The sequence below is a fragment of the Macaca thibetana genome, chromosome 3 (genome assembly GCF_024542745.1).
Source record: "Macaca thibetana thibetana isolate TM-01 chromosome 3, ASM2454274v1, whole genome shotgun sequence".
NCBI classification, from domain to species: Eukaryota; Metazoa; Chordata; class Mammalia; order Primates; family Cercopithecidae; genus Macaca; species Macaca thibetana.
This window is the reverse complement of record NC_065580.1, coordinates 167,349,088-167,369,402: the sequence shown is the minus strand read 5'-3', so window position 1 is coordinate 167,369,402 and position 20,315 is coordinate 167,349,088. Positions and strand designations below refer to the sequence as shown.

Sequence of the window (20,315 nt, the reverse complement as noted above, 5' to 3'; positions counted from 1 at the left end):
GGCAGTGGTGCAATCTTGGCTCACTGCAACCTCTGCCTCTCGGGTTGAAGCGATTCTCCTGCCTCAGCCACCTGAGTAGGTGGGATTACAGGTGCGCGCTACCATGCCTGGCTAATTTTTGTATTTTTAGTAGAGACGGGATTTCACCATGTTGGCCAGGCTGCTCTCGAACTCCTGACCTCATGATTCACCCTCCCCGGCCTCCCGAAGTGATAGGATTACAGGCGTGAGCCACTGTGCCTAGCCCAGGCTGCTATTTTTTTTTTTTTTTTTTTTTTTTTTTGAGACGGAGTCTCGCTCTGCCGCCCAGGCTGGAGTGCAGTGGCCGGATCTCAGCTCACTGCAAGCTCGGCCTCCCGGGTTCACGCCATTCTCCTGCCTCAGCCTCCCGAGTAGTTGGGACTACAGGCGTCCGCCACCTCGCCCGGCTAGTTTTTTTGTATTTTTTAGTAGAGACGGGGTTTCACCGTGTTAGCCAGGATGGTCTCAATCTCCTGACCTCGTGATCCGCCCGTCTCGGCCTCCCAAAGTGCTGGGATTACAGGCGTGAGCCACTGTGCCTAGCCCAGGCTGCTATTTTTAATCTATTCTCATTATTGAGTGATCCCTTACCAAAAGTCAATTGTAGGTTTTTCCCAACTTGTCTACTCTAGATTGATTTACAAGTGCTCTAAGTTCTCTCCCCATTCAAAGGGGGAAGAAAAAGAATATAAAAAAATCTGAAACGAAAATCACAATCACCCATCATACGCATCATTTATGTGCATTCTTTGTTAGAAAGTGAACTCCAACGGACAGATTCTAATCCAAAGAAATTACCCTGATCCTGCTTTGAAAGAAAAGCAATAAGCAAATACACAACTGTAATGTTCCTGCTGAACTGACTTTATTAAATAACTAACTACAGTGCTGGGTTGTGAAAGCTAAGATGGTTTATAGTGAATTATTTTGGTTCCTTTCGGAAATATTTCTGGCTTTTGTAGGCGGATAATATGAGGCATTCAGGTATAGATAATTTCCCTGTCTTCTGAGAAATCATAGTTGAAAACTATGTGATGATACAACTACTATGGACCCACAAAAACTAAAAATTAAAAAAAGGAAAATTACGTGACAGAGTTATTTGGTAATGTTAAGCTTTCGCTAAGGAGCCATTTAAATGAACGTAAGGAAAAATGTTGCTGTTCAAGTGAATTTGTGTTTTACTTTTGTCAGACAGCGGTAGGGAGAGACTCTGGAGTTGATTTTCAGTTGCTCTCAGAACTGTTGGTGGATGCTGAACAGTGAGGTGACAAGATGACAGAAAAGACACTTGGTCACCAGAAGGTGGATGTAAGGCCGTCTCACTGCCACCATCTAGGTGACCCATACAGAGGGCTGCCTGGTGATAGGGCTTCCACGGTGATGATTAGCAATTACTTATTTACTTGTCTATCTCCTCAATCCCACAGGGAGAGCCCACATGGAGAGAGACTGTGTCTTACTCAGAATCAGCATCCTTGGGGAGACCAAGGCATCTTTAGGATGTTCAGGCTGCAACTATTTAGGGGAAAAGTCAATCACTGGCATGGATGTGAGCACCATTAATCTGTATAGGGTAGGCTGCTTGGAGGAAACAAATACCTGAATAGGAAGCAGAAATTCTGAACTTTGAAACCTGATCTACCTACTTCCTCTTTGAGGAGGATTTTTAAGTATCAGAAATAAAATTATTTCAAAATCGCTCTTTTACATATGTTTAATTACACTTCATAACAGTCAACAGGAGGATTTTTTCCATTTTTATAAATGAAAAAGTGAATGGGAAGATTACGCATTATATCCTGCTTATTCAAAGTCACAGTATTGTCTGGGACTGACTCTGGTATCTGAATCTCCAAAAAATGTAAATGTTTTCATTTCATCAAGTTACTTCTGTTGTTCTTTGTCTCATACATGTGGGCCAATAATGTTGTCTTGCTTCCCTTGGAGAATTGCTCTATAAAGCAAATGAGAAAATGTAATCAAAGTGCCCTGAAAACTCAAAAATTCCCTAGAAATATGTTTTTATATTATTGTACCTGGATAATGGAAATAAAAAGAGGAGTTGGGCACCAACTGGTGAACTGACTACTCACCTCAAAACTATTCTTTCGCTGTATAGCTGTCTATCACATAAAGCCAAATGAACCTGGGTTTAAGGGAATTACAAGTGTTTTCATTATGTGCTTGGGTAGTGTGCAGGTAAACTGTTTTGTCACTTTCAGAGAAATTTTTTTTTCATTTTTTCACCAGGTGTCATTAGCTTAAGACCCCATCACACTCTCTTTCTCCAAGAGAGGGTTGCTGATAAATGCCAGAGATCTACTGTGGTACGAGGTATATAGAAAGCTGGTGAAGTACCAAAAAAGTGAGATCTGACAGAAACAGGAGAAAGGCATTAACAGGAGTCAGACCATTACCTGATATGTGGGCAGACTGTTTAAGGATTAGCCACTTCCTCCCTCCTTCTCCTCCCCATAGCTTCAGGTACAACAAAACGGGATGTAGAGTCTTTAATAAGAAGAATAAAGGGGCACACACATTGGAGCCCTTGCATAATTTCTTCCTTCCATCTTTCCTTCTCTCCTTCTTGTTCTCTCTCTACCTTTCTCTTTTTCCTCTCCTTCCTCTTTTCTCTCTCTCTCTCTCTTCCTTCCTTCCTTCCTTCCTTCCTTCCTTCCTTCCTTCCTTCCTTCCTTCCTTCCTTCCTTCCTTCCTTCCTTCCTTCCCTCCCTCCCTCCCTCCCTCCCTCCCTTCTTTCTTTCTTTCTTTCTTTCTTTTCTTTCTTTCTTTCTTTCTTTCTTTCTTTCTTTCTTTCTTTCTTTCTTTCTCTTTCTTTCCTTCCTTCCTTCCTTCCTTCCTTCCTTCCTTCCTTCCTTCCTTCCTTCCTTCCTTCCTTCCTTCTTTCTTTCTTTCTTTCTTTCTTTCTTTCTTTCTTTCTTTCTTCTTTCTTTCTTTCTTTCTTTCTTTCTTTCTTTCTTTTTCTTTCTTTCTTTCTTTCTTTCTTTCTTTCTTTCTTTCTTTCTTTCTTTTTCTCTTTCTCTCTCTGCCTCCCTCCCTTCCTCCCTTTTTACTTCTTTTATCTAATAATTGTGAGTGTGAGCTGTGAATGAGACGTCTGAAGGCTTTTGGGGTCTTCATGTTGTGAACCTCTGGCCTCATTCATTTGGAGGCCCATTGATTTGAGACAAGAAATCCCTACCTTGTTCATCCCTCTGTTCCTCTTCCTTTCCCTCTCTCTCATTTGAGCTGACCTGACTTCTACTCCTAACAATGCAGCGGACCATGGAAGGGTTAGGAAATTGAAATAAAAATCTAGCTTAGGCTCAAGGAAGAGAGGCAAAGCTGCCGCCTCCCCTTTTATTTTTGAAATTTCCCAAGCCAGGGCAGTGGGTGAAGGGAGAAAGCAGGACTCTGAGAGCTCAGGATGAAGAAAAAGCTTTTTCATTCTGCTATAATTCTTGAGAAAAGTAGAGCATGGCAGATGGAACACAGGAGGGTGAGAAACCTCAAAATCGGCAGGCCTGAGTTATCCATGTTCTCTTCCATTGCTCATGTGTACCTGAAGCATGAGAAGTATTGTTAAACTATGTTTTGTCCTTTGTTAATCTATTTTTTGTCTTTTCTATGTTGTAGATCAGTTTGAGTGGGTACAGATCACGTGCCAGTCTTTATAGACTGGGAATTGTTGGGCAGTAATCCTCTGTCTGATCATCGTTAGGAAGTTTGATCAAGGGTCAGAGGGCATGCTTAATATCCACCTCACCAGCCTCTTCCCCACCTCACCCACCATTGTCCAAGCAAAGGGTCAGAAAGTGAAAGAAGTTTGGCTTTTTTTTTTGAGTAATGAGTCTGTTTTCTTATGTGGATATTTGTGCCATTTAAAATGATAAGGGTAAAATCATACTGCTTGTAAACACCAGAATAGATAAGAATTCTGAAAAATTAATGCTTTCTAATTAATACATGTTCATATTTAGGATTTACTTATAAGGACCTTGTCCTGATTATTCCCACCGTACTTTTCTGGGAAGGATAGATGTTGGTACAAATAATGCTGATGCTAAAATGCTCTGTCCTTCATACTGTATGTTCCCTCACCTGAGACAAGGTGCCACATACGGTCACTAAACAAAGGGTATGAGACAATAAGGCCTGTGCCTACATTCTGGAGTAGCTTTGAAACTCAGATGCGACTTGCTGTTTTTGTAAGTCACTGTTATGGACTGAACTGCATCCTCCCTTAAATTTATATGTTGCAGACCTCACCCCTGGTTCCTCAAAATGTGACTGTATTTGGAGATAGTGTCTTTAAAACAGTGACTAGGTTACAATGAGGCGGCTAGGGTAGGCCTTAATCCAGTCTGACTGGCCCTTATAAGAAGAGAAAATCTGGACACACAGAGATATACCAGGGACTTGTGCACACAGAGGAAAGGCCATGTGAGAGCCGAGTCAGAAGGAGGCCACCTGCAAGCCATGGAGTGAGGCCTCTGGAGAAACCAAACCTGCTGACACCTTGATCTTGGACTTCCAGCCTCTAGAACTGAGAGAAATTAAGTGTCTGTTGTTTAAGCCACCAAGTCTATGGTCTTTTTCACTTGGTTGGTTTTTTGTTTTTGTTTTTATAGCAAACCTAGCACAGACTAGTATATTTATCAGCATTTTTTTTTTTTTTTTTTTTTTTTTTTGAGATGGAGTCTCGCACTGTCACCCAGTCTGGAGTACAATGGTGCCATCTCGGCTCACTGCAACCTCTGGCTCCTAGGTTCAAGCAATTCTCCTGCCTCAGCCTCCCTAGTAGCTGGGATTACAGGCATGCACCACCACGCCTGGCTGATTTTTGTATTTTTAGTAGAGAGAGGGTTTCAGCATGTTGGTCAGGCTGGTCTTGAACTCCTGACCTCAGGTGATCTGCCTGCTTTGGCCTCCCAAGTGGTTGGGATTATAGGCGTGAGCTACTGTGCCTGGCCAGCATCTTCTTCTCCCCCTCCCCCCCCCAAGGGCTTTGAAATTGAAAATAATTTTAAAGGAAATCACATATATTCAAGTAATATTCTCTTCTAATAAGATTCCGACTTTACAGCACAGTAATTTAAGATAAGCCAAGAGGAATTCACTTGAAATCTTGGTCTAGACAGCAGAGTTCCGTCAACACAGGAGCGTTTCTGTCTGTTTTGGGTAGACTCTTGAACCAGTGAGGTGCAGTGAGGATGCAGGCAGTTGTGTTTTGTGACTACATAAACACAGATGGAAGCCACAGTTGGCAGCATCCTGTATACCCAGCTGGTGGTCTTTAAGTGGGGATGATGGGTGCAATGAAGGGTTGTCATAAAGGCTTTTGGGTTTGCCACATAATTCCATCTAGACTTACAGGAGAATTGTTCTCAATCACAACTGCTGGTTCAACAATACAATCATTGTAGGCAAAAGGTAACACTTAGAGAAGGCTAAGATCAATGATGTGCTATTTGTGAGGACACCCAAGGTAAACTCACAGCAACGACTTCCAAACTTTCCCTTAATCCCACACCATATGGAGAGAATCATAATGTCAAAGGGGTGGATTCAGCAATCTTAATATGAAAAAAAGCATGCCTGGCTCTAGGTCTCACTGATTGACTTTTTTTTTTTTAGGTTCCAAGGATACTTCCTAACCTGCTTTTCAATGACTGTTTCCATGGAACAGGGAGATATCCGAATCAACTCAGTGTAACATGGTGAAAACTGAAGCCATCGTTACGGGTAAGAACCTTAAAGGGAGGGAATTCCACTGCTGCCTACTGATTCCATCTGTCTCTAGATGAGGCCTGTGCTGAGAGGTGAGTGAACGTATTAAATTTACCTTCTTCTTTCCAAAAGGAATTTCAGACAATGTTTCATTGTGGCAGAGAATCAATCTCATTTAATGATAAAAAAAGAAAACCACACAGGAAAATAATGGTTTTCCATTTTGTTCCTCTCAAGGACTCAACTTACCTTGTAATGGTAAATATATTCCAATGATAACCATTTTGGAAATGTGATAGAATTACAATTCTCCTATATTTAGTTGTTGTTGTTTTACTTCAGTTCATGGTTATATATATATACATGGTTATATATATGGTATATATGTGTATATATCATATATATGTGTATATGTATGTATATATGTGTGTGTATGTATATGTATATCATGTCCATGATTCTAATGAATAACTCACTCATCCAACGATTTGTTCATTTATTTCTTCATTTATTTGTAAAATGTCTAGCCAGATACTGTGTGAGGCACTGGGATGTGCCAGTGAGCAAGAGATACACATCTTACTTTTGTAGCTTTTATTTTAGAAGGGGAATTGGTCACGAACAGGAAGACGGGCATTGACATGTCAGAGTGAGAGGCAAGGAAATTCCTTGCTAGGAGGGCAACTTTTGAGCAAAAGCCTGAAGGTAATGAGAAAACCACTCTAAAGATATTGGGAGAAGAGCGTTGCAGCCAGGGAAAATGTAATGTCTAAGGTGGGAGCAGCCTAATGCTATTTTTGAGGAAGAGTGAGACTGAAGTTGGGTAAGCTGGGCTCGGACTGGTAGAAGATGAGCTCAGAGAAGTGACGGGTGGATTGGAGCAGATCACAGAGGGCCTTAAGGGCCACCACAGGGCTGTGGGTTTTATTCTGGGTGAGATGGGAAACCACTGGCCATCTTTGAGCAGAGGAGTGAAATGATATGACATATTTCAAGAGAATCCAGCTGGCTTCTGTATTAAGAATAGACTGAAGGGAGGAGAAGGGCAAGAACAAAGCACAGGGAGATCTGCCCTCGGAGCTGTTGCAATAATAGGCTATTCCAGTAAGAGTCTATTTCAATAATCCAGATGAGAGGTGATGACAGCTTTGTACAGATTAGTGGGACTGGGATGTGACAAAAAGTGGTTGAGTTCTCGACAAAATCTGAAGGACTTCAGCAGGATTTGCTGATGAAGCATAAGTGAGAGGAATGGAGTCGAGGATAACATCAGGTTTTTGGCTTGAAATTGCCATTGACCAAGACGAGGAGCGATGCAGAAGGTGCTTGACTTGGGACATGATTCTTTCGTGCTGCCTACTAGAAGTCCAAGTGAAGCTATCATCCTCAGCAAACTGCTGCAGGAACAGAAAACCAAAGACCACGTGTTCTCATGTATAAGTGGGAGCCAAATGATGAGAACACATGGACACGTAGAAGGGAACAACACACACTGGGGCCTATTGGAGGACAAAGGATGGGAGGAGGGAGAGGATCAGGAAAAATAACTAATGGGTACTAGACTTAATAGTTGGGTGATGAAATTATCTGCACAGCAAACCCCCATGACACATATTTACCTATATACAAAACTGTGCATGTACCACTGAACTTAAAGTTTTTTAAATTATTTTTTTATTTTTTTAAAGTCCAAGTGGAGAGGCCAGCTGTGAAGTTAGATATATCAGTCTGGATCTTATGGGGGAGAGATTGGGCCTAGACATAGAAATTTGGGAGTCATCACCATAAAGGTGGCATTTAAAGCCATGAGACTGAATGGCATCACCTAGGAGTACGTGTAGATTTAAAGAGGCAGATGGGTCACTTGAGGTCAGGAGTTTGAGACCAGACTGGTCAACAGGGCAAAGCCCCATCTCTATTAAAATACAAAAATTAGCCAGGCATGGTGGCGGGCACCTGTAATCCCAGCCACTCAGGAGGCTGAGGCGGAGAATTGCTTGCATTTGAGAGGCAGAGGTTGTAGTGAGCCGTGATCACACCACTGCACTCCAGCCTGGGTGACAGAACAAGACTCCATCTCAAAAAACAAAACAAACAAAAACAGACAGAGACTGGAGTGATGCAGCCAGAAGCCAAGGAATGACTGAGCCACCAGAAGCTGGAGGAAACAAAGAAATGAATTTCTCCTAGAGCCCTCAGAGAAAATAAGACCCTGCTAATACCTGGATTTCAGGCTTCTGGCCTGTGGGATCTGTGAGAGAATAAATTTCTGTCGTTTTAAGCCACCATCGGTGGTAATTTGTGATGATAGACACAGGAAACTAATGCAGTATCTCAGTTCTTTAGGAAGTTCTTTAGGAAGTTTTTTAGGAACTTCTTTAGGAAGTTTTCATATTGGTCACTTTTAATTGCTGTGTTTCTTTTCTCTTTGTAAAATGTTATTTTATTCAGTTCTTCAAATAGCAATTTTTAACTCTCTAGCATGATTTTTGCAAATATGGCACATAGCTGTACTGTACAACACATTGAGTTTTTTGTTTATGGTATTTTCCTATTCAGAATGTGACAGTGCCAAGATACCGTATGTATTCTAACAAAGCTCGCTTGCTCCCTTAACTAACTTCTGTGTGCCTGTTGTGACCATCTGTGAGGTCATCCAGGAAGAAAGGTAAAACCATTAGCTGACAATCAAGACATGGAAAGTGTTTGTAGTGTTGACTCCTGTTTTGCATTCCTGTGGAATAATAACCATTCCAGAAGCTATCAACAGAAAACAAGATGGCAGTTTGATCTATTCCTTTGCTGATAGCTGCTCCTTAAATATACAATATTCTATTGCCTCTCTTTATTGCCACATCCATAATTCTAGTTTATTACATCATAAGCAATTTACTATAGGCCTATATTTACTGCACCTTTAATTCCAAGGCTACAGATTTAAATTCTAGGATTCCCTTAGATAAATGCTCTCTTCCTCACTCAGCTTTCCTGTTTTTGGTTTATCTTTGGAGCTCAACACATTCTTGGTAAAGATCCCATGCTGGATGGATTTGGATGGGAAGCAGGTGTTTCTTGACCTGATGGAAAGTGAATGGACAGAAGAGATTGGATTTTTACCTTTCAGAAAGTCCCAGCCAAGAACAGAGTTGTGGTTAAGGACAAGGACAGCTTCAACTGCAAACTGGCTCTGACCCAGTCTGCTATAAGTGTCTTCAGGTATTGGTATCCTTTGAGGCACGAGAATGGGGTTTGATGTCATCCTTGAGACAATAACCACATCCAGGCTCACTCTTTGATGCCTTAAAGAGATTTGCATTAATTCACTAGGAATGGCCTTTGAAGAATTAGAAAATATGGAGCAAGGAATTATGGATGTACTTCAGAGGGCAGCTAGTAAGAGAAAGGCTGTGGATTATGCACAGTTTAGTAAACACTACTTGTAATTTTCCTTAATAAATTTGAGTTGCGCCATAAAAACTACCCAAAGCCAAAGTTACTCTTATTCCAGTGTTATTCAATACTCAGTTTAACTCATAAAACATTATTAGCCATCTATTAATGTCTAAGAGTATGCTAGGAGAAGTGGAAAGTACAAAGATGAAAGATGCTTGCTTCCTGCCCTCAGCAGAGCTTCCAGTCTTTTGGGACATGTTGCATTACTGGTGAAGAGTACAGAAAAAGAAAGTAAGTATAGCAGTCAATTATTCTATCAGCAAAGCAAAAAGCCTACTTTTTGTCTCCTATGTGGAATCTTTCCTGATTCCTCCAGCCAAAGGTGAACTCTCCCTTTCTTTTGGTAACATAAAATGTACTACATATTTCAAGGAATTTATTTTTGTGTAAAATAAGCCTACATCCTGCTCTGCCTGTTCCTCGAAGATCGGGACAGCATCTACCGAAATGTGCCTTCTCTTTCAGAGCTAAATGCAGTGATTTGGTCGTAGTGTGTTGGCCCCAGTAAATGGTCCTTCAGTTGAACTTATTCTCCTCCTTGTGCCTTCACACTATGCCTCACAAAGTAGTTTGTTCTGCCCAGACAGAGGCCTCTGAGATAGGCAGGAAAGATGGAGGGTGGTTATTGAGGTCTGTAGTGAGATTGCTTGACTTTTTCCATTACTGCCTTTTCAGTGATGATTTCTCACTCTCTCCCAACAATCACGGCCCATTGTCCCCAAGCACTTTCAAAGCTTACTTTTCATCAGGCTGCCAGCCCCTTAATATCATGGAGGTATGGCTCATCTCCTGTTCAACAGCACATTTTAGGCAAGAGCCAGGAATATTGCCAAAGAATTCATGCCGAACTTTCATTCTTATGAAAGTCTGATCCCTTTAATGTCTCTTGAGAGCAGTTATAGTTTTAGCTTTTAACATCTCATTTAAATGACACATATTCACGCTGAAGAGCTCATGATTCTATTTATCTCCTTATTAATTAAAAGAATGGAATAAAACAAGTTCACAACCTGTGGTTCCAGGGAAGCTATATTATGTGTTGCATCCCAATTTTCTAGTTTTCTTCTTCCGTATTTCTGTTATTTCTCAACCTGAAATTTCTTGCTGAGAAGAACATATTGCTGTTAAAGATTAGAACTGATGTTTGAAGCCAAAATAAATGGAGGTTCAGAGCTCCCACAGAGCAGTATCTACCAATGTGTGTGCATAGATGTTGCCCATGAGATCTTATACATTAAGAGAGTTTAGTGGTCAAATATGTTTGGGAGGCACTGCTTCATTTCATCCTTCTTAAAAATTCACACCATACAATAACATTTGTCTCTCAGAAGTCCTGCAGGAAAGAAAACAATTTGAGTGCTTAACTCAGTATCTCCCAAATTCATCTGATGACAGGACAGTGTTCCTTGTAACTGTGACATACAGTGGGATTGTTGTCTTAAGAAACACATTTTGAAAAGTTTGATCCATAGATCTACTCTCTTTGGGACTGTCTAAAATAATTTGCAGTCTTAAATATTGTTTTTGAAACAATATTTTCATTTTGTTCATTTTAATGAAAATGAAATGAAAAGTTAGACATCGTTTCTTGATCAGAAATATGACCTTTAATTATGACACTACTTTTAATCTAATTCATATCAGATTTACAACATCAAATCTTACGTCATCTTTTCATTTACAAAAATACCTAAGCATTAAGATGGTCGGTATGTCTACAAAAAACAGCATCTTTTTTTAATCAATCATATCTCACAGATAGGTTGCAGGTAAGGTGCATGTCCTTGACATTTAATGTAAATATTTAAAATGCACTTGTTATATTCTTTTCTCTCTCTCTTTTTTCTTTTTTTTTTTTTTTTGGTGACAAAGTCTTGCTTTGTCACCCAGGCTGCGTTGCAGTGATACGGTCTTGGCTCACTGCAACCTCTGGCTCCCGGGTTCAAGCGATTCTCCTGCCTCAGCCTCCTGAGTAGCTGGTACTACAGGCGTGTGCCACCACACCCAGCTAGTTTTTGTATTTTTTGTATTTTTGTATTTTTAGTGGAGATGGGGTTTTGCCATGTTGACCAGACTGGTCTCAAACTCCTGACCTCAGGTGATCTGTCCTCCTCGGTCTCCCAAAGTGCTGGGTTTACAGGCATGAGCCACCGTTTCTGGACTCTTTTTTTTCTTTCTTAATATTTTCCAGTTGGTTTTTAAAACATCTCTGTATTATTTCTAACTGTTTCAGTATTTGAAAATTAAAAAAAAATCCTTTTAATGACATTATTCATTTACTGATTTTAAAAAAGTATGCAAAATGATATGTTAGGCAACAACAGTGTTGTAGAACATCTAAAAAGTTACAGAATCTTAGATGTAGCATTTACATATTTACTATGACACTTTTCCTTTAAAGTGTCTGACTGAAACTCTGTATTTATTATTGTCTGTAAGTTACCCCAGAATCCAGAAGGTACTTCTGTTACTAATACCTTCCTAGATTGCTCTCAGTTTCATTCTAAGATCCAACACTTTAAAATGAACTGAGAGTTTGCACTGACGTGAATAATGAATGAGTTCGATGAAAGGTATTTCTCAGAGAAAATTTCTTTGTGAAGTAGTTAGGTCCCAGATGAAGACAGATAAGCTGGACTAATACAGATATCCAAGAAAGCTTCCAGTTGACCAAAAATAAAGGGCAGTTAAACATCATATCATAGAGGGATCTGTGTTCAGAATGCTGCAAATAAGACCTTTTGGAAATACACACCATTTATTTTTAAAGTAGTAGCATCTGAAAGTCCACTTGACTGCTCAATGCATATATTTTTAAATCTGCTGCACTCTGTGAACTCCCACAATGGATATTCAAGGCTTTTTTTTTTTTTTTTTTTTTTTTTTTTGAGAGGGAGTCTCCCTCTGTCGCCCAGGCTGGAGTGCAGTGGCGCGATCTCCGCTCACTGCAAGCTCCACCTCCCTGGTTCATGCCATTCTCTTGCCTCAGCCTCCCAAGTAGCTGGGACTACAGGCACCCGCCGCCATGCTCAGCTAATTTTTTGTATTTTTAGTAGAAACGGGGTTTCACTGTGTTAGCCAGGATGGTCTCGATCTCCTGACCTTGTGATCCGCCTGCCTTGGCCTCCCAAAGTGCTGGAATTACAGGCGTGAGCCACTGTGCCCAGCCTATTCAAGGCATTTTACTTTCTGGTGTATCTGATGTGTGTGGAGACATTTTTTATTCTAAATAATTTTATTTTAAAAGCACACATACAATTATATATTGGGTAATACATTGAAAGAAAGGGGAAAAAAACAAGATGCAACCATAACACTGTGAAATAATCACTATTAACACAACAGTTTGGTGAATTTCCTTCTATTCTTTTCCTACACATACCTGAATTTTCTCTGAAATAGTTAAGATGACTCTATCCGATTTTCTTTCTTTCTTTTTTTTTTTTTAGACAGTGTTTCACTCATGTTGCAAAGGCTGGAGTGCAATGGCACTATCTCCGCTCACTGCAACCTCTGCCCCCTGGGTTCAAGCGATTCTCCTGCCTCAGCCTCCTGAGTAGCTGGGCCTACAGGCATGTGCCACCACACCCAGCTAATTTTTTGTATTTTTAGTATAGACAGGGTTTCATCATGTTGGCCAGGCTGGTCTCAAACTCCTGACCTCAAGTGATCCACCTGCGTTGGCCTCCGAAAGTGCTGGGATTACAGGCATAAACCACCGTGCCTGGCCTGACTCTATCCATTTTTTCCTGTTATTTTCACATAGGTATCTTTTCCTGAACATAATCCACCTTTTTAATGGCTGCTTAGTATTTCATTGTCTGGATATTCACAGTTTTCTTAATCCACCCCACTTTTTTGGGTAAGTTGTTGTCAGTTCTTCACTATTATACATTCTATTATGATTGACATTCAGCATTTTTGGTGTTTTTGGAGAAAGTAAAATGCCTTGTAATTATGAAACATAAGGTATAAACAATTTAGGCTTTTATTATATAATGCTACATGGACCTGCAGAAGTGAAGGCTGAACAAATTCATATGTGCATGCATTCAACATGTGGAAATGCCCAACTGAATTGCAACCTCCCTCAAAATCTGTATGATTTTAGGTCAATGTATTATAGAAAATATTTATTATTGCTTCAATTTGCATCCCTTTGATTACTGAGTAGTTTAATTTTAAAATTTATTTGCTACCTATTTATACATCTGTAATTTTAAATCACTTGTTCCTCCTGTCTTTTGCCTTTTTTATATCCTGAGATATCATTGTTTTTGTTATTGATATGTTACTTTCTTACTCATAATGATATAAAACGGTCACTATTTTTTATTGCACATGTTTTCTCAGTTTATTATTTAGTTCTTAATGTTGATTAGGTTTTTGGGCAGAGAAATGTTTATATTTATAATTACAAATATATTAATTTTTTCCTGAAACACGAAACATTCATAGTAGTTATTACTATTTCTGGTTCTTTCCCTTCTGAATACATGCGTGGATTGTACCTGACGTGGGGTTGGTTGGGGCTGTGTGACTAGCTCTGTCCCATGACTTGTGAGCAGGAGTCTCTGGTGTCACTTCCTGGCCAGAGAACTTCACTACTAGTGAGAGAATTCCCAGACCTCTCTTCTGTTTCCCTCTGCCCAGTGACTGCTCTTTCAGCTGGGACGTTGGAGCAGAGCCTGCAACAGACTCACTACAGTCATTTCAACAAGAATCCATCTTGTAAGCCTCTATTTTAAACCTCATTTTTTTTTGGTTGTTTTTTGTTTTTTGGTTTTTTTGGAAGAATCATTTGTTACAGTAACACAATCTAGCCTATGTGGGACTGTTGGAATTCAAAATTTCTCCTCAGCCCACATAATTGATAAATATAATTGATATTAGGGTTTTTAATAAGATTTTTGTGTTTTCATAATTTAGCTCATTTAATCCATTTGAAATATCTTGATGTGTGGTATTAGAAGAAAGGCTAGTATAATTATATACGCAATATATAATTGTATACCACATGCTGTTTATAATTTTACATATATACATACACCTACACACATATATGTCTATAATTTCCTACTGATCTGTTATACCACCTTTGTGACATAATAATTATCATATAATTTAATTTCTGGACTCTTCTGTTCCATCCATCTGTATAGTAGCATCACACTGGGTTAATACTGGTTCTAAAACTTGCTGGGTAAATGACCCTTTCTATAGGATCCATTTACTCTTCTTTTTTTTGTGTGTGTGTGTGACAGAGTCTCGCTCTGTCACCCAGGCTGGAGTGCAGTGGTGCCATCTTGGCTCACTGCAACCTCCACCTCCCAGGCTCAAGCAATTCTCCTGCCTCAGAGTCCCAAGTAGCTGGGATTACAGGTGCCCGCCACCATGCCCGGCTAATTTTTGTATTTTTAGTAGAGATGGGGTTTCACCATGTTGGCCAGGCTGGTCTCGAATTCCTGACCTCAGATAATCTTGAAAAGATTTGCTTATTCACTGGAATTTTGTTGAGAATATCATTAAACTTATAAATATTTGGGGAAAACATTGTTTTAAATTCCATCTTTGTATCTAAGAACATGGGCACATTTATATTTACATCAGGATATTTATATGATCAGTTTTGTTTTATAGTTTTCAAAAACAAAATCATAAAATATTTTTTCCTAGGTATTTTGCAGGTTTTTTTTCACAATTGAGTTTGATCTTTTATAATACGTATTTTTTGTTATTAATTTTATGTGTGTGTGTATTTACATTGGCTCACTTTCTCACATTATGAAATACTTTAATTTCCTCTTTATTATTTTGAGTTTTCTCATAATGTAGTACTCTTCAAATATTCATTACTTCTGTTTTGTTTATTGCATTGGTTAGAACTTTCAGAGTAAGAAAATGACAATGGGTCATCTTATTTTGTTCCTAATTTAAATATAAATGCCATTACTTATGGTTTGGAAGGCAGATTGAAATAAATGCTATATTATTAATTTAATATAATATAATAAATGCAAATTAAAATAAATATTATTTATACTCATGTCTCAATAGGCACTGAATTTTATTAAATATTTTTCAGAGTTCAATTTGCCCTTCTAATGAGTTATTTCATATGAATACAATTCTTTACATTAACTCATTCTGGCAATTCTGGGATAAGCTGTATTTGATCAGTAAGAGTTTTTCTTTCAATATGCTGCTGAAAGTGATTTGTTGATACTTTATGTAGCGTTTTGCATTTATTAATAAATTAGATTTGATATAAGCTTTCTTATTTTGTGTATTGGCCTTGTCAATTTTGTCATTAGGTTATCTAAGCTTAATAAAATGTGAAGGATAGCTTTCTAATGATTTTTATGTCCTGGAAAAGTATAGAAATTCCATTCAGCTTAAAAAAACTGATCAGTATAACTGTGTAGCTCTGAATGCTTCTATCAAGAGTTCTTTGATCAAACGAAAAACATTTTTCTTTAGTTATTGATATTCTTGAGTAGACTTCGAGAATTTATTTTGGACTGTTACCTATTTCAATAAGACATTATTTTAATTATTATTTATTTTAGACTATTATCTATTTCAAAAAGATACTATTTTAATTATTTTTCATATACCTATTTTTAATATTATATAACAATTATTATTGGAATTTAAATTGTTATGCTACCATTTTTTTAATTTCAACTTTTGCTTTTCCCTCCCTCCCTCCATTTCCTTCCTTCCTTCCTTCCTTCCTTCCTTCCTTCCTTCCTTCCTTCCTTCCTTGCCTCTTTCCTTTTCTCTCCCTCCCTCCCTCTCTCCCTACTCCCACCAACCACCCTCCTTCCCTTTCTTCTTTCCTTCCAGCAGTTTTATCTACTTTAAAATTTAAAGAGTAACCCATTCTTGGATTGATGCCTTCCTATTTTGATTTTTAATTCACTTATTTGGTTTTGATTCTTGTTTTGAATTTCTCCTTATTTACTCATATTTAATATTTCTTGATATATTTCTAACTACTTGAATTAAATGCTTAAGGTATTATATAGTTACTTCAGTGTTTTTTTAACTCAACTTCTTAAAACATGAGGTAGAACATCAAGCACATTCATTTTCATATTACAGTCACGTATCATATAACAATTATTTTGGTCAATGACAGACTGTATATATGAAGGTTATCCTGTAAGATTATAATGCCATATTTTTATGGTACCTTTTCTATATTTGGATATATAAATACTTACCATTCCGTTACAATTGCCAAAAGTATTCAGCACAGTAACATACCATACAGGTTTGTAACCTAGGAGCAATAGGCTACACCATATAGCCTAGACATGTAATAAGCTATAATGTTTGCATGACAAAATTGCCTAAGGATGCATTTTTCCAGAATAGAGACATGACTGTAATTTTTCAGGCAATAACAAGATAAATATCTAGTATAAGGAAGCAGTAGCCCCTTCCCTTACAAGAGACACCGTGGAATCTTTTTGTCTTTTTGACAGATTAGCAGAAAATAGTATCAATGTGACTTTTACAGGTCTCTGCTTCCATGCAATCTATACTTTCTGTCATTTTAGCTGTTGAAATTTATCAAAGTATTTATCCTTTAAAAAAATTTGTTAAAGCGTTGGGTTTGTAGATTTACTTCTCTATGTAATTCTGGTTTATTTCACACATTTTATTGTGGGTATTTACATTTTTATTTTACAGATATTTAAAATACACACATTATTTTCTCATTGACTCAAAACTTAGACATGTTTTTAAGCTTCAAAAGTTTCAAGATTTTGTAAATTTTTTCTAATGAAAAACAAAGTAGCTCAAGTACAATACTGCAAGCAAAAAGAAAACTTGTGAAATTTTTCTTTTTTGAAAATAAAGAATAAAGGAGAAAAATAATAATTTAAAATTCTACTACCTAGAGAGTTAATGGTATTAAGATTTGGGTGTATTTTCTTCCAATCCTGTTTGCTGTGTGTATTTATAAATATGGTGTGTGTATATATGTACATATACAGACATATAAATATGTGTGTGTGTGTGTGTGTGTGTGTGTGTGTGTATACACACACATATATGTGTCCTGGAATCATATTGCATATAAAATGTTGTATTTTTGTGTCTTTTTCTTAATGACATTTTCATGTTATTTAGTATTTACTCAAATATAATTTTAGTGATGTACAATATTCCACCTAAAAACACAAAAGTTTATTTATATAACTCTATTGCTAAACATTATATTCATTTCCAATTTTTTGCCATAAAAATAGCATTTCAATGAATAAATTCTTGTGAATAAAATGGTATTGGTACATCTCTTTGTTTCCTTAATTCTTTTATGCAAAATTATAACGTATTATGAAGAACAGGTTCATTTTTAAGGATCTTGATACCTGTCACCTAATTGCCTTCTAGAAATATTGTATCAACTTACATGCCTACCACAAGTATATGAAAGTGCACATTTCTCTAAATTTCCAAGTATTGTAAATAAAAAGAAATCAACTTCTTAGGAAAAAAACTTTTCAATTTATGGTTATTTAAATTCGTATTTTGTTGATTATTAATGAAACTGAACGTTTTTCCACAATGATTTTATTGTATTTTGTTGGATTGCTTCTTTGTTAGTTCCTAAGTCTTTGTCTTGCCCATTTTGAATGTCCATATTTATCTTCTTTTGCATTTATGCATTAAGGAAAGAAAGGATCTTCCAATTATAGTTGCACATACTTTTTCTAGTTTGTAATGTCTTGTAGCTCCATTTGAACTCTTTTTCTGATCATGACACTTTTATAGTTTTATGTAATTCAGTCTGTCTTCTTATAGTAAAGATATTTACTCCACCACTTTTTGGAAACTGTTTTTTTTTTTTTCTTCCCACTCATGCTTCTATACCATTGTTCAGATTGAGGTAAGAGTGGCCTCATTATGCTATGTTGACAGCTGAGTGTTTCAACATGTGCTAGTGTTTCTCTTGCTGGACTTTTGTACAAGGACCAACAGTAAATGAGTCTGTCTCTCTTCAGGTACCCAAGCCATCAGACTTAAAGCTGAGCAGCTGTCAGCACACTGCCTTTCATCATATTGATTAGAGAAATAGAGGGAGCTACATCCAGTGATAAGAGTGAAGGAGATGCAGAGAAGAGCAGGGATCTAAAACAAAATTCTTAATGGGCTTCAGGTCTCTCCTTGTTATTTCTGGAGTCCAGCCGCATTCTTGTCCTCACATCTTAATATCCATATCATACATTCTCTTTTTAAACTAATTTGATTTGGATTTTTGTTAAATGCAACCATAGTTTTAACTGATATTTTATTTTTCTGTTTTTTTTTTCATTCTTGTAATGCCTATAGAATTATTCTCTGCTCTAAGATTAGAGAAATATTGCCTCATATTGTTTTCTGCAGATTTAAAAATATTTACTGCTGTCACGCATTTGGAATTTATTTTGGGGCATGGCATGTGGCAACAATCTTTGTTTTTTGAAATAGGTAACTGACCATAAATACATTAATAAATATGCCATAATAAAACAAACTCTAATTGTGGAATTTTAGACAAATTGAATAGTAAATCTTGATTGGGGGTTAAGATACACTCCCTAAACTCTTTAAGCTTGGCTATGAAGGATATGTGAAATGGAGAAAGTACATTCTAGGCAAAGCACTAGAAAAAAAATCTTTGAAATTTGGAACATATTGACTATTTTGGGATAGATATTTCTGGAAATACAGCTGAACGTTTCCTCTGCCATTTTTTTTTTTTTTTTTGCTCCAGCTGTACAGTCTTTGGTGTAGCACCTCTTAATTTGTATTGCACTAATTTGTTTACATTAGTCTGCCTTGCTGAGCCATAAGCCTGAACTGTCTTGTCTTTATAGTCTCAGCAACTGTACACTGCATAGCATATAAGAGGTGATCAATTAATGTTTATGAACTGGATGAATAAATGAGTGTATGTTTCAACTGGCAAGAAGCAATGGGGAAATAGCTCAGAGATTTTTCCTAGAATATTAACATGATCTAATCTGTATTTTAAGCAGGTTATTCTTAGTTATAACTCCATAATATATGTTTAGAGTATCTAACTTTTTGCTCTATTTTATTTCATGGTTCTTTTCAGACAAGTGAGGTACAGTTTGCTCTTTACACACTTCTTACCATGATTGTCTCTGGTATATCTAAGGTTGTGTCTCTTAAGTCCAAAGTATTAACTAAGAGTAATGATGGATCTTAATATCAAATGCTATAATAAAACTAAAAAAATTGTAATTTGTGTGAATCACCCAAAAGGGACATTAACCAGGAAAAGCAACAAGAAACGAAAACAATGTGTATTTTCAATGTGGACAACATCTCTGGTTAGCAACGAGGGTTACTGACCTGGGACTGAGTGGCTTTCCAGGGATGCAGGACATTTGGTGCTAAAACCAGGACAGTAGGTCACCCTGTAACCTGACCAATATGAACATCTTTGGCTTCACCGAGAGTAGGTGGATATTTGTGGGCAGGACTGGGTAGTGCCACCTGAATGCACTGTGATAAATTTTATTCTTTCTAAGATGCAAATCAGAGAGCACCTCAGGCAATGTCATTGCAAGGGCTGGGGAAAGGATTCCAAAACCAGCTGTAAAATTACCTCTAGCTGTAAATACTTTTTTATAGCTTTGATTCTAATTTCCCCTGAGATTCTTTATAAATCAACCAATCTCTTTGTTCCTCAATTTTTTTAACTTACCAAATGGGGATGATAACACTAAATGAGGGCAATCAGAGTTATGATAACCCTAAATGATTGAAAGCATTTTGTAAGCATTGTGTCAATGTTCTTCCAATACCTAATCTTTCAGAATGGAAATTAGTTGGAGAGTTCATTATTTTCATTAGAATTCAGAGTCCAGCTCCGCATAGGACAAGGAACAGTGAATTGTAGCATGATATTGGATGAACTCTTAAATGATCTGGGGAATTGAAGATCACTGACCAACTTATGTCTCATAAATGTCCTATAGGATTGGGTTGAAATCCCTTCCCATTGCTACATAATTCAGGGTTGTTCAGGAATGTGTGTGTGAGTTACACTGGCTCACACTGTGCACCATAATTTGAGCTACAAC

General features: G+C 37.6%; 2 protein-coding genes and 1 long non-coding RNA gene across 8 annotated transcripts in view; 1 reads left to right on the top strand and 2 right to left on the bottom strand.

Annotated features, from left to right (window-relative positions):
• The window catches only part of LOC126950746 (uncharacterized), a 148,426-nt gene extending 142,385 nt beyond the window's left edge, over window positions 1-6,041 (top strand). Inside the window, exon 4 of the long non-coding RNA XR_007724274.1 lies at window positions 5,659-6,041. This is a non-coding gene — a long non-coding RNA (uncharacterized LOC126950746). The remainder of the gene's footprint in view (window positions 1-5,658) is intronic.
• RWDD2B (RWD domain containing 2B) overlaps window positions 1-20,315 on the bottom strand; it is a 1,177,964-nt gene that overhangs the window by 685,236 nt on the left and 472,413 nt on the right. The gene's annotated exons all lie outside the window — the stretch shown is intronic.
• Window positions 1-20,315, bottom strand: part of GRIK1 (glutamate ionotropic receptor kainate type subunit 1) — a 406,887-nt gene that overhangs the window by 158,650 nt on the left and 227,922 nt on the right. The gene's annotated exons all lie outside the window — the stretch shown is intronic.